General features: G+C 32.2%; 1 protein-coding gene across 1 annotated transcript in view; it reads left to right on the top strand.

Moving 5' to 3' along the window:
• Window positions 1-9,497: 9,497 nt before the first annotated feature.
• The window catches only part of LOC118193825 (uncharacterized), a 207,169-nt gene continuing 202,386 nt past the window's right edge, over window positions 9,498-14,280 (top strand). Inside the window, exon 1 of the mRNA XM_085808992.1 lies at window positions 9,498-9,625. The gene's annotated coding sequence lies outside the window, so the exon portion shown is untranslated. The remainder of the gene's footprint in view (window positions 9,626-14,280) is intronic.

Genomic DNA, 14,280 nt, shown 5'->3' with positions numbered 1-14,280 from the left:
CATCGAGTATAAAAAAATCACGTTTGGAGAAAAACGCGTTTTTATGTAAAAATCCTCATTGATCAAAGCAGTAGATGACAAATTAAAACTAGATTTTTTTACAGTTCTAATTTTCATAGAGATTAAAGAATGGTATTTTTAGAAAGACAAAAGTGTAGAGAATTTCAAAATGCAAAAATCCGAAATCACAATTTTTGGAAGAGTTTGGGGTTCCAACACCCCTTAATTAGCTGCTTCCATGTGATATCAGCATTTTTCACGGTAATCGGATTTTAGCTTTACGTTGCAGATATTGGAATCCATCTGTAACGTCATCCTGTGAAGCTTCTGTATTGGTCTGTTGAACGGTGACTTCGCTGGGGCTCTCCTGATTGGCCGGCGCGGTCGTGGCATTCTCCGTAGTGACGGCCTTGGGAGCAGTAATGCTTTCCTGTAAATTACACTTGACTTGCGCTCCAAATAAAATTACCTCTATAGCCGATTTCGTAAGTTCATGCTTGATTTGTTTTTTTCTTCTTCTGCTTTTTATTAAGTTGAGGAATCACTGAAGAGGATTCAGCTTCCGGTTCGTGATTATTGTCGCTTTCGTCGTGGAGGACAGAATATCTGTTGTTCTGAAATTCGGCTTTAGGTTCCGTATCGCCGGTGATGGGGCTGCACGGCCTTTTATTTCTGACTTGTTGGAACTCCATATCTTCCGGTCCTTGTTTGTCTGAATGCAGCTTCGGGAAATCCTGATGATTGAAGCCTGGACAGGGATTGAAAGTCAGTTCTGTCATCCATCAGGAAGAACATAATCTTGGTCAGAAACTTTATCGTAAGCGCTTCATCAGGGTTTAGGGTAGAAGTTTACTTAAGTTTTCCGAGCCTGGCAAATTTTTTAAACATTTGCAGCAGAAAAGCCATCTTGGTTCATACTTGGCAAATGATCGAAGTCGCGAAAAATAAAATTAAATCAGTATAAATGCACTAAGGCAGTTTTACAATCCGTCGGTCGCTGAAGACCTATGTTAAAACCTTCTGTGTGCTAACAGTGGTACTGTACAGAAATGCAATCAGAACGTAGCACAGAGCGAGGAAAATTACGCACCTTCACGCTACGAGTCTCAGGTCCGAATGATGTTAGAAGTAACGTCTAACATTGAAGGCATCGTCGCTGGAACTCATGTTACCTGTGTCGTTAGTGCTCTGCATTTTTATCTTAGCCATGTCTGCAGTGCGCATGTAACGTCTTAGTAATTTTCATATCAAAAGAAATTTGAACCCTGACAGCGCCATCTATCGGCATATTTCGGAACTATTTTTTCCTTCTGGAAATGAAATTTAAATTAGAAGGAAGGAGTTTAATTATCATATTATATAGAATAATTCCATTGTTTAAATGTTAAACACACCAAGTAGATTACCACCGCTAATTATAATAGTCACATCTAGCAGTTTAGGAAACCTCCATCCATTGTTCCGATCCATAGTATGCCTGGAAACGAATAGGTAACAATATATCACTTACTTTTCCTAATTTTTATTTATTTTGTACGGTACAGTATTTCGTTTGGCAGCTTAGCTTTCATTCTAATCAGAGTCGTTGTTGCTTTCATGAAATATTCATGTATATTTTTAATTTTTAAATTTTATCCTAAAATATAAGGAGAGTTTTATATGTGAGGTGGTCTTATAAGGTATTTATCCCGCATTTTTAACATGCCTTCGGGGTGTAATGATAAGTGCGCTCGGTGCGTATTCGAGAGGTCCGAGGTTCGAGTCCCGGTGAGGGCATTGAACATTTCTGACGTTTCTGAGCATCAAAAAACGTAATGTATCTAAAGTGGCGCCCGAATTAAAAAACTGTTGTGGATGAGTATTCTGCCTCACCAGGATTTGCCGATTGGGTCCCCTAATCCCCACTCGCCCTTTAAAAGGAGGAGTATATAAGGTATTTCTCCCACCTTCTTAGCATGCCTTCAGGTATATTTGTGGCGCGTATTTGAGAGGTCCGAGGTTCAAGTCACGGCGAGGGCATTGCTAATTTTTTGTGACTCCAGCTTAAAATAACCTAATGTCTCTACAGTCTTGTTTTATAGTGAATGCGTTATTTGGCCATTGATAGATCATTAAATATAGATAAATGAGGCTTGTTAATATTCAAGTTTCTATAAAAAAATGATATGTTAAATATTGCGATTAGAACTTGCTATATTTAAAGAAGTTATTAAGAAAGTATTACATTTCACCGCAGAAGGTAAATTATAACTATAATGATGAAAAAGAACATGATTTCCTAAAAGAATTATCTTTGTCAAAGGATTATAAAAGTAATGTTTTATTACACTTTTTACATTGAGTAAGAGAGTTTCGTCCCAGAAGATCATCAGTATGTCGTAGAGTAAATTTTTCTGGCAATTTTAAAACTGATTTCAAATTTACTGGATAAAGAACATTTATTTGCGATTCTATCCTTTTGAAGCATGAAAGAATTTTCCGTTCGTTTAGTTTCATTTAACGTTTAAATACTTCACATTAAGAATAACTATCGTCTGAAAAATTCCGGATTTTGACATGATTGGAAGTGAAAGAAATAGCAAAATGTTGTAGAATTAAAGCAAGATTTCCTGTACCTAAAATAGGCCTAAAATTTAGTAATCGTTATATACTGCCAATTTAAACAAACTAACAAAAAATATTTAAGATTAAAATTTTTTTTTAATGCATTAATCAAAGAGTTTAGTATATTAACATTTGAAGTCATTCAGAATTAGTAACGAGAAACAGAAAAATGTTTCATGCAAATCCCCAGATATTTGCTTATTTTTCTTATGATTTCCATTTAGCTTAACGAAGCGGTCTTTAAATTTCGTCAATTCACAGAATTCTTAGAACTATCAGTTTTGTTCGGGGAAGTCCATAACACCCTTAGAAAAACATATCTTAAAGTAATAGTCAAAGCAGGTCAATATATTGTAGGTTCTTTATAACGTAATTTAAATTAATTAACCAGTTATGATTTTGGTCTTTACTCTCAGCAGAATCCAAATTAGGTTTTAGATTATATAAGATGAATGCTTTGAATCTTAGAGAGAGAGGTTCTGACACTCGCGCTGCACTCTTAGGATTTCGTAAGCTCTGTCTAAAAGTGATTATCTTGGCTTTGCATTCTCTTGCAGCCAATACTTCATATTTTACGCACCGGTAAAATTATTTCAGCCAGCTTAGTTATTTGACTATGTAGTCTCAGACATTTTTATCACAGTTTGAATTAATTCATCTGTTCTTGTGCAGTTTACATCGCCACGAGTGGTGGTTTTTATCTGTAATACAAAAGTCTTGCCTTTTATGTTAAAAGTTGAAAATTAAATAAAAAGGTTATTTAAAACCTTCGCAAGTCTTTGTCATACTACACTTGTGCGCAAAATTAAGAGAATTTGCAGATTATGTCGAATTTCTCAAAACCTAATGGACATATTATAATGAAATTTGGTACGAATATACATTTATAACAGAGAAAGAATTATACTATTTAAAAGTGATTTTATAAAGGCATGATTATCAGTAAAGCTATAGTGCAGGGATATATACAATATATATTGTAATATCGAATTGAAAATGAGTCAAATAAGGCGTATGGTCTTCCCTGACAACCAGAGTGGTCGCGCAGCGTGACTGCATACTGGACAGAAAACAGCTGTCGAGTCCCTGTGACCCTCGATATCACTCCTGTAGCAAAACGTTCTTCAACTCCAGGATGGTTCTCAGAGGGCAATGGTGAGCTGAAACTACTGAAACTGAAGAGCTTTTCCGACACGTTAGGTTAAAGTCAGGAGATCTGACTGGCCAATTAATTCGGCGAATTCCTCACTTTTCAGCTTATCGTCGACCAGCTCAGCTCTATGTAGACGAGTATTTTCGGTCATTAACAGGAATCCAGGACAAACTGGGCCCTTGAAAAGTCGAAAACAGAGTCTAAGATCTCCTCTTTGTATCTCATAGCATCCAAGGAGCATTTGTCAGACGTATGCAGGGGTGCTCGGCCGTCCAACATAATGCCTGTTAAAACTATTGCATCGCCATTACCGTAAAGCTCCTTTGCCCAGATGAAGGAGAATGGTATCATGTTTCAGGCTCTTTCCAGATATGGATAAGGCTAGAATCACTGTCCAGGATGAATCTCAACTCATCTGTAGGATTAGGATTAGGAACGGGGGACGTGGGCACCATCCCTTTACCGTTATGGTTAATTGGTTTAGCGCCACGTCCTCCAATATCCAGAGCAAGGCCAGAATAAGGCCACACGTGAGACTCGCACCAGACGCCCAGACCCAGCACCCTATTCATCCGGGTAGCAGTCCAGCCGACCAAAGTGCTCCCGAGGAATACTCTAAGCCAAAATGCCAGGTCCAGTGTTAATTTGTTTCCAGGAATAAAAAGTACAGTGCCAAACAAAGGCAGAATTTTTACATAGGTTAACATACAATTACATAGTTGATCACAATAAGATTATATAATTATGACATTAAAGATACCTGGTTATCCGCCAAACAGTAGGTCTATTACAATAACATACATATGCAAAATTTGGTTAATAGTAGTAACAATTTGTGCGGCTACTCGTATTTGACAAATTACCTTTTAAATATAAACCTTACAATTGCACTTATATATGTCATGTTGTTTAGATATATATTACAAAATACAAATATGCAGACATTGAAAATGAGTTATAACAATTAATACATTATTCTGCAAATTAAGGGCTATTCACTTTGTACATATTACTGTTTGAAATTTAAATCCTACAAGTACGCTTATGCATTATGTATTCAAATCATACATGATGCTGCAAGGATACAATACATGTACTTAACTTACCATTACATATACACAAACACATACACATGTAAACTCCTGTTAAGAGTATTAACAATTTGTACAGATTATGGGCTACACGTGTTTGGCGTATTACCTGTTTTTTTAAAAAAAAAAAGTTTTACAATTACACTTAATTATGTCATACAAAATGGTGAAAGATTACGAAATACAAATTGCAATTATTGATAATGAGTAGCAGCAGTTTTATACATTATTCTGCTGATTATGCGCTACTCATTTTTACATGTTACCGTTTTAAGTTTAAATCCTTCAAGTACATTCATGCATTGTAAATTCAAAACGCACAAAATGCTACATAGAAATATTACAATTACTTAATCAGTCATTGCATATACATATACCAAATCATATGCTAACTTTTTACTAAGTATAGGGACAATTTGTACAGATAATGGGCAATTCGTATTTGACATTTTACCTTACAGGCAAAAATCTTACAAGGACACTAATTTGTGTCATACAAATTAATTAAGAAAATATTATACAAATATGTAAACATTGATAATGAATAACGACATAATCAGTCATTGCTTATACATATACCAATACATATGTTAATGCTAAGTAGAGCAAGAGTGTGCTTTGTGATACTTTATAGCACCACCGCCACATGGCAATTTTACATTATAATGACTGAAAATACGAAATACTACTCATATATACCGCACACATTGAAATGGTTTTTTGTAATTGGGATAAGACGATGTGCTTACTCATAAATTTTCAAACCTTTTGACAGATGCAATTATTTATATATTTGCATGCTATATTATACAGAGCTTTTACATTAATTGAGTATACATATATACTTAATTTTAACATGTATTTGCATAGAAACATTAGACATACGGAAACATAGAACATTGGCTATACACAAAAATTGCACGTTAAATCTTTATAAAACATGATACTTAATCATTACCTCTTAATATAATGCGCAAGCTTATTCATGCACCATACCAGTTACTACTTAAAAGGAACATAATATTCAAGCAAAACATAGTTGAAATATTGATACACATATTATTCTCAATTGTAACATTAGTATCCTAAAATAAAAACACTTATTTTTGTTTCATTATATTACTGCTAATAGAAATTGTTACTGTTAAATAATACTGTACCATAAAATACTACATAGTTATATTACGCAATGAGAACGTAATATCGCATAACTTAAATACATTACATTTATTGCACATTACAAATATTCTTTTGAACTCAATTAGAACATAATAGAAGTACGGTGCTCCATTGAAGTTTGCTACAAGGCACATGTTGCCTCCCTCATGCTAAATGCATTCTTTTGTTTGCTGAAGCGAGCGGGATACAAATAGCAGGCATTCTAACTCTATCTCATGAAACCGTCGGATAACTGTAGACCGTAAATAACAGTCGGGTTAGTGGCATCATACAGCTCAAGTGAGTCCTATGTTACCCCGCTGAAAGTGCTAAACAACAATCCTCATTCGCCGTTGTGGATCTTGGTCGACTTGTCCAGGTCTTCTCAGTATGAATCCAGCATCCTGAAAATGTTTCCACAAATTGAAGATGACAAAATTTGTTTTTGTTGCCGGATACGTTCAGAAAGATTTTTATTTAAATACGTTGGTTCCAAATGGCATTAAAATGTATACAGATGTGTGAGAAACATTTTTGCGAAAGCCGAAAAACCGGATTACACTTGCACGTACATCACTACTGACTTCTTGTTACGGACGTCGGTAGCTCACTCACGAAGCTTCTGATTAATTTTCAAAGATAGTTAAATGTATCTGTTTTTTAATTAATAAACTCTAGTTAAATAAGATGATAATTTTCTTCTCGAATTTTTATTTTGGCTGACTGACTCTGGGGTTTCGCAGAACACAGTTGCAAAATCATTCGCTTAAAGTATTAGGAAATAAAAACACAGGCATTTATCGCTTTTTGCAAGCAATTGAATTGTCTACGCAATGTTAGAAAAATGCTTTGTGAGGATTTATTTATTCATTTTGACTAATAGTTAATTTTTAGTTAAAGATACTTTCCTTTCGCTCTCCATTTCACCCACGCTTTTATCATGCCAGAATGTAAATTAGATAGCGCGCATTTATTTAGATTAAGGAAGAAAGATGTTTTATTTAATCGAAGGTTTCGCAAGATGATTTTAGTGCGTGTTCTGCCTGCTTGAGGTCACATTGTTACCATGACTTAATAGCAATTTGATTCTGTGGCGTTGAGTTTTTCTAGCCTTTAAGCTTGTCCCGCCGGCTTCTGCTAGCCAGAGCCTTCCTGTGCATTAATTTATCCTGTGAGCTGTTAGGCTAGTCTGGTTACATTTTATTTTAAGTTCAACATTACTTGTTTATGTTAAGCCAGAAGTGTTAGCAAGTAAACCCACGTGGGATCGACTGTCCATTCTTTGTGATCGAATAAAAAGTCTATTCACAACCTTCTGCCCTGGTTTGCCTACTGTTAAATACCGAGGATAATTCCTCAACAGTCTTTCTAGAGCTTGTGAGTTTATGTTAACAAAGAATACGAGACTCTATAGCTTAACATTCATAATAACATGTAAATAATATATGAGTACAATGCCGATAGAAGAACGTGGGCGGAATGCTTTTTAAATGAAAGCTAGCATAACTAATTACGTTAGAAATAAAATACAGAAAAGATATTGTTATTAATTAAGACACAATAAGAATAAATACTAATTCAAAAGAGAAACAACAAAAATCAGCGTTATATTTACAAAATTTTCACAGGACTTGTTTCGATGGTTTTACCGAACCACAATCCTCAGCTGCAAAACCGCAAATGCATATAACGCTGATTTTTGTTGTTTGTCTTTTGAATATTGTTATTATTTGAATGATAAGTGTTACTAAAACCATTGCACATACAGTTTCTGTTATGCATCTGTAAAAATATTTACATATGCATTAAAATATGGAAAGATTCTCAAAATTTGTTCCGCATTTATTTCACACGTTTTCTTTGTTTTTTGTTATACAGAATATGACCTTGTTTTCATTAAAAAGCACCTATTTGAGAATGTTAGCTGTCAGAGTGAAATGCTGAAACGGGAAGAAAAAACCAGAAGCTATTTGAATTTAAAACGTCCTTCTTTACAGAACTTAAGAAATTTCTGAAATAGTGTTTAATCGTCTTATATAGTAAAATTTGCTTCCAAAAGTCCCATTAAAATATTGAAACAAAATACTTCACGTGGTTTGTTTCATCTGATATTATACGACTTCTTTACAGATGCATTTCCTTTATTATCGATGACTTAATTTATCATTTAGGTGGCCTAATATTCTTTTCAATTTAATGAGACTGGAAGAATCTGACAATAATCTGTCAAAGTAAGAATTAAAAAAATGGATATTAGAGTCAATCTTAGAAATATTTTTTATATTAATTATACATGGGCTCAAAATATTTCTTTACGCAAGTGAAGAAAATTACACGCTATATGCTTTAAGTTGCTAAAGTAATTGGGAATTGTTCGTTTAACTAATTGTGAACTATTTACTCAATTGTGTTTACTTATTTGAAGTTACAGTGAATTCTGCTTACTTAGTTAATTCTGAAATGTCTTCTATAAATAATTCACTCAGTTATTTGCGAATTTATGTTAATTATGAAGATATAGGAACTGAAGACGAACAAACAAAGCGTTTCAAAATATAAAATATAGCTAAAAGTGCCGATAAAGCTAGCAGTATGAATCCCGTGATTTGAAATATTCATCGGAATAGAAAAAAAGGTATGTAGTAATGCCATGTATTGAACTAAGTTTGTATTCAAAACTCTATCTATTTTACTTTCCCCTTGTGTAAGGTGTATACGAGCCAGTTTCCCTTAGAAAGTCCTCCACGAAAGGCATCCCTCCCCTTAGGCAGATAGCCCTAGTGTGCTTTGCCATAATTAAATACACCAACACCAACACCAACTATCTATTTTACACATAAAAAAAATACTCGCTCTTCTTTACTTGCTCTTAATTTTCTTTGATTTCGTCTCGAACCCTGGATCATATAATTACTTACATAATAAATAAGAATTTTACATGGATAGACATATGTATAACACCAGAGTTAAATAACAAGAAATGAAGTATCAATGAATGAAAGTTTTTTCTAGATGACTTTATAATATACAGTTTTAAACGGCCACTATCATCTCAATCGTTTGTTTCATGATACTGGCATAATTGAGAGCACAGTGCGAAAGTATTGAAGGAGAAAAATATTTAATTAATGCTTTTCTATTTCCTGCAGATGGTATCCCTTTTTTAAATGTACCTTGTTATAATATTTGTTAGTGCTCATTAAAACGCAAAGCTAGGAGACCACGTTTTCTAAGTGGACATCAAACTTTGGCCTTGTAATTGAATATTTTACTGGTTTCGAATTATTGTTAATCTTTGGCAATCAATTTTCAAAGAAGGACAGTTACACCCTTTTCAGTTAAAGAGATAATTGAAATGGTAGAAGTATTGTAAAAGATAACTGGATTGGCGGAAAAGAATTGTTTCGGACTCCTTTGGCGGTGAAAAAGCGCTGTTGTCATAGCAACTCTTCTTGAAACCCATGCGCCGGCGATTTCGTACATATGGTCGGCTGGAAAGCAAGTTGACGGGTGGTCACTCTTATCTCAAATATGTTTACGAAGGTGAACTGAACATGATATGTGATTAATTGCATAAACTTAACATTGATTCTTATCGTCAGCATTTTCATAGAGCCAGGTGAGAGGAATACATTAGTTAACATTGCTATTTTCTTTGTATTTCTTTCAGTATTGTATTAAATACATTTCAAAACACTTTTATGCTTATACCTTTGGAGCACGTTAGAATTATAATTCCTGGAGCCCGTTTTATTTCGAAAGTTTAAATTATTATATTATTTTCATATAAGTAAAGACTAGTTTATTCTCATGCTACAATAAATGTAGACGACATATTTTTTCTCCTGTATGATAATAAAGTTTAAGAAGTTTAATTTTAACATTTTTGATTTGGGAGAATTTTAATACCAACTCTCGTATTGTAAAAAGTAAACGAAATTTAACTATGCGTAACATTCGAGTTCGAGACATTTGCGTGCATCAGGAAAGCCTAATGACGTACGAAATGCGCAAAAATTGCGCATTAAATTATTTCATATTAAATATTTCTTTTAGTGATAAGATGATACGCTCACCTACTCATATAGATATTTTAACTGTTTTCTTTAAAAGATATGACAAAAAGGCAGGACCCTTTAAAAAAATCATCATATGATTCTCATGACGTAAATAAGAAATGTTAAACAAGAACAGCAACTGCTACTTATTTTTTGCTGTAAAAGCGTAACTTTAGTGTCAATTCAATAATACGCTTAGAGTACATACATGTTTTGGGAAATGTCGACGTTGGAAAATTATCTGCCATTCTGTTGGGAATATGGTTACCACTATCTTATATGCTAATCATTTTAACCGTAAACTTCATTTGTTTCGATAAGAAACTACTGGTAATTTTGCTTATCGTTTCTTTAGTTAAGAATTGATGAGCTTAAAGTTGATGTTTGCATTTGAACGGAGTTGGCAAATGGAAATGAAGATTACTTGCTGTGTTGATTATTGTTTGTGAAAATGCAGCAAATGAAATGTCCTTATAATAATGTAAATAAGCAAATCTATTTAGGTGGGAATAAGGAGCCTTAAAGATATATATTAAATATAAGCAGCAGGTATGAAGAATTAGGAGTTGTCAAGAGCATTTCTTACATTTTAAAGTTATTTCCAGTTCCTCGCTTTCTTCCCCTCGTTTTTCTAAATAAGGAAGGGTTATGTTCATTTAAGATGTTAATAAAATGTATTTGATTTATCATATACTTATCATATATTGGTCTTTATTTGTTCTTAAGTATGAAACCAACTAATTTCCATTATTAAAGACTCAAATATTTGTTAGGACTGGAATAGAGTGGATCATTTAGATTATGGCGAAACACGCGAAACCTATCTGCCTAAGGAAAAAATGTCATCGTGAATGACGTTTTAAGGAAAACTGGGTCGCATTTGCTTTACACACATTGTTTATTAAAAACAGAATAAAAAGTTAAGCGACTATTCTAAGACGCATAACATATGGCAGTAGATACATCTTTTATTAGTTCCAATAATATTTAAATAACCATAAAAATTATCAGTTTGATATATTTAAAATTTAATGAATTTTAAAGGTAATCAGTTAAATATGTCATTAAGAATAAAACGAAAATTTAAACTTTAAATAAATGCGTTTATTGCTTTTAAATCTTTCAGTTTGTTAAGCAGCTTAAGCATAATAAATAACCATAAAAATTATCAGTTTGATATATTTAAAATTTAATAAATTTTAAAGGTAATCAGTTAAATATGTCATTAAGAATTAAACGAAAATTTAAACTTTAAATAAATGCGTTTATTGCTTTTAAATCTTTTAGTTTGTTAAGCAGTTGCAGATTGATTAAATTTGAAAATCTCATACTTTGTTCAAAGGCAGCACTCTGAAAATGGGTTATCTGCCAGCCTGTGTTGAAAATAAAAGGAAAATCTTACGTTTCATCCAATCTCAACACTTAGAAACTCGCGTAGATGAAAACTGTACTGAAACGTAGCGTAATGAGTGTTTTAGAATTAAAAAAAATTGGAGAGATTTTTCTAAAGATGTTTAGGACCGTAAAATTTACAAAATGCTGCTAAAATTCTATTTAATTAGCGGAAAATTCCATTATTCAATAGCTAAGTCAGTTGCTTCAATTTTATTTTTTATTTCTACCCTAGCTATTAATAGCTTAAGCATAATAAATAACATCTGTTACTTTGTTTATGTTCAAAAAGCATTATGCAGATTATTTTGATATTTTGGATTTTATTCGAAACCTTTTTTAACCTGCATTTCCTAGAATGAATGTCTTGACGCCATTGTATCATGAACTGAAATATCTCTCAGGAAAAATGTAGTACCTCTCTTCCATATTAATTTCTTCCCATTTAAAAGGTTGAATAGCTTTTTTTATTTATATATAATAAAGAAACATGAAAATAATAAGTTCGAAAATACAAAAAGTAAATAATTTAAAATTTTAATAAACTTTTAAATTCATATTCCAAATGTAAAAAGAATCTTTTACAAAAAATAAAAAATCATACAGCGGTAAAAACAAAAAATGTTAATTACCTCTTTATAATTTTTTATGCTTCTTCAATTCTTTGATTTTTTCTAAAAGAATTTTTCTTTACCTTTGTATGTAACTTTTGTAAATTTTATGCTGTTATCTGTTTCACTGTTTTTTTCGTCTTTTGTCGTTTTTATGGTACTTTGATGTTCCAATAGAATAGGCTTTTAAATTGATTATTTATACGTGTGGTGGGTGTTTTCAGTCTGGGACTTTAACATAAAAATTAATTCAGGAAAAATATAGTCAATGCGGATCATTCTTAGGTTATTACAGAATTCATTTAAGAATAATCCGTATTAGTATCATCTTTAGTATATAGAAGAAAATACCTTAAAGCAATACTGCATTTTTTATCTTACCGAATTAGATGATTTAATTGCATTGCAAAATGATTACTAAACTAATTACTCGCATATTTATAATATATAAACTGATTACTCATATGTTCCAAAATATTTAATTTATAATGTAATATTATAAAAAAATTACATATTCTTATTACTATGCAACGTATAATAATCAGATATATTTTTCACTGCTTCTTTAAGAGCTCTGTAATGACATGACGGAAAAAAAAACCCTTTTCTTCCTCTTAATTTTTTTTCCACCTTAAGGTTTTTCTTTCGTTATTATTTTGTTATTTTTTATTAATATTCTTAAAAACAAATAATTCTGAAAATTGCTGAGGCTGCTTTGAATGTGTATTATTTGTGTTTTTAGTCAAAAAATATTGCGCAAATCAACCTAAATACTTATGTATGAAGTTGATGTTATAACCTTACAGAGAACAGGAGGAGTTCCTCAGTAAGAAATACTTGAAAATAAATCATTTCCTCCGGAAGATTTGAATCCGGAACCTTTGATTTGCCGAACCAGTGTGCTAATCATCGCATCACAAGATGACATGAGAGAAGCGTCTTTAATTCCTTACGTATTATTATTTAAAATATGTTAAAGAGCTTTTTGACTGGTCTGTTAAGCAGAAAAATTAAACCCACAATAATAAAACTGCATTTTAACTTGTTTCATAACTTAAAGTCAATAAAAATTTATACTAGCAAGTACGCAGAGTATCACTTCTATATAAGTTTATATAGTTTCTAATTATATATATATGTGTACTCGATGTACGAAAAAAAGTATTCCTAAAATTTGATGCTAAACAAGTGTTTCCAATCAAAGCTCCTCAGAGTAAGGTAAATAATTTTATGGGAGAATATTTTAACTCTAGGTAAAAAGATTTCTGTAAATTCAAAATTATTAAATATAAAGGAGAATGTAGGAGGAATATATAAACGGAAAATAGCGTAAAATAAAATTTTTATATATATTCACTTAATTTTGGAAATTCTGCAATATTATGTTACATTTATAATGTATAATAAATTATAAATATGCAGTACGAGCAAATAAGGAATGCAGATATAAATCTTTACATGGTTCTTGTACGGCGAAATGATGTAGTAAATAGTAAAATGTCTAAAATACTTAAAGTTCAGTCCAAAATACTCTATATCTTTGCATGAAACATTCAGACAGATATTAGCAATTAGAAATTTCATGGTGTTAAATAAATTAGTAATAGTCATGATTTACCCATAACACCAAAACAAGCAATTTTGTTTTGTAGTTTCTTCTTAAATCTGTTTTAAATCATCATTACAATTTTATTTAAGTCAATAAATTCATTCATAAGTACCTCTTTGAAATTTGCATATAAAGAAACGGAACTTTCTATGTTTCATTTATTAAAATATGGTAAGCAATTTATTCCAAAAATCATTTTGCTTCTGCAGAACGGAACTAATATTTTTTAAAGAATCCACAACACTGATATTGAAATTGAAAACAAATACATGAAAATTGCCATGTTTCAATATGACTGCATAAATAGTACATGTTAGGACACTTTCATACATAAAAAAACTATTTTTCATATATAAGGTATTTCTCCCGCCTTCTTGGCATGCCTTCGTGGTGTGGTGGTATGCACGCTGCGCGGGTAATCCAGAGATCCGCGGTTCGATTCCCGGTGAAGGCGTTGCATATTTTTCATCTTTCCTGCTTCTCAAAAATCCTAATGTCTCTACAGTGACGTTCAAGCTAAAAGAGTGTTGCATGATGATTCTCTTAACCCAGGATTTGGCGATTGGGTCCCCTAAAAACCCCAGAACGCCCTTTAAAAGAGAGA

The sequence above is a fragment of the Stegodyphus dumicola genome, chromosome X2, assembly GCF_044657685.1.
Source record: "Stegodyphus dumicola isolate Sdum_Otavi_A_Nest chromosome X2, ASM4465768v1".
Lineage (NCBI taxonomy): Eukaryota > Metazoa > Arthropoda > Arachnida > Araneae > Eresidae > Stegodyphus > Stegodyphus dumicola.
Note: the sequence above shows the minus strand (reverse complement) of the source record. Positions and strands in the feature narration are given on the sequence as shown.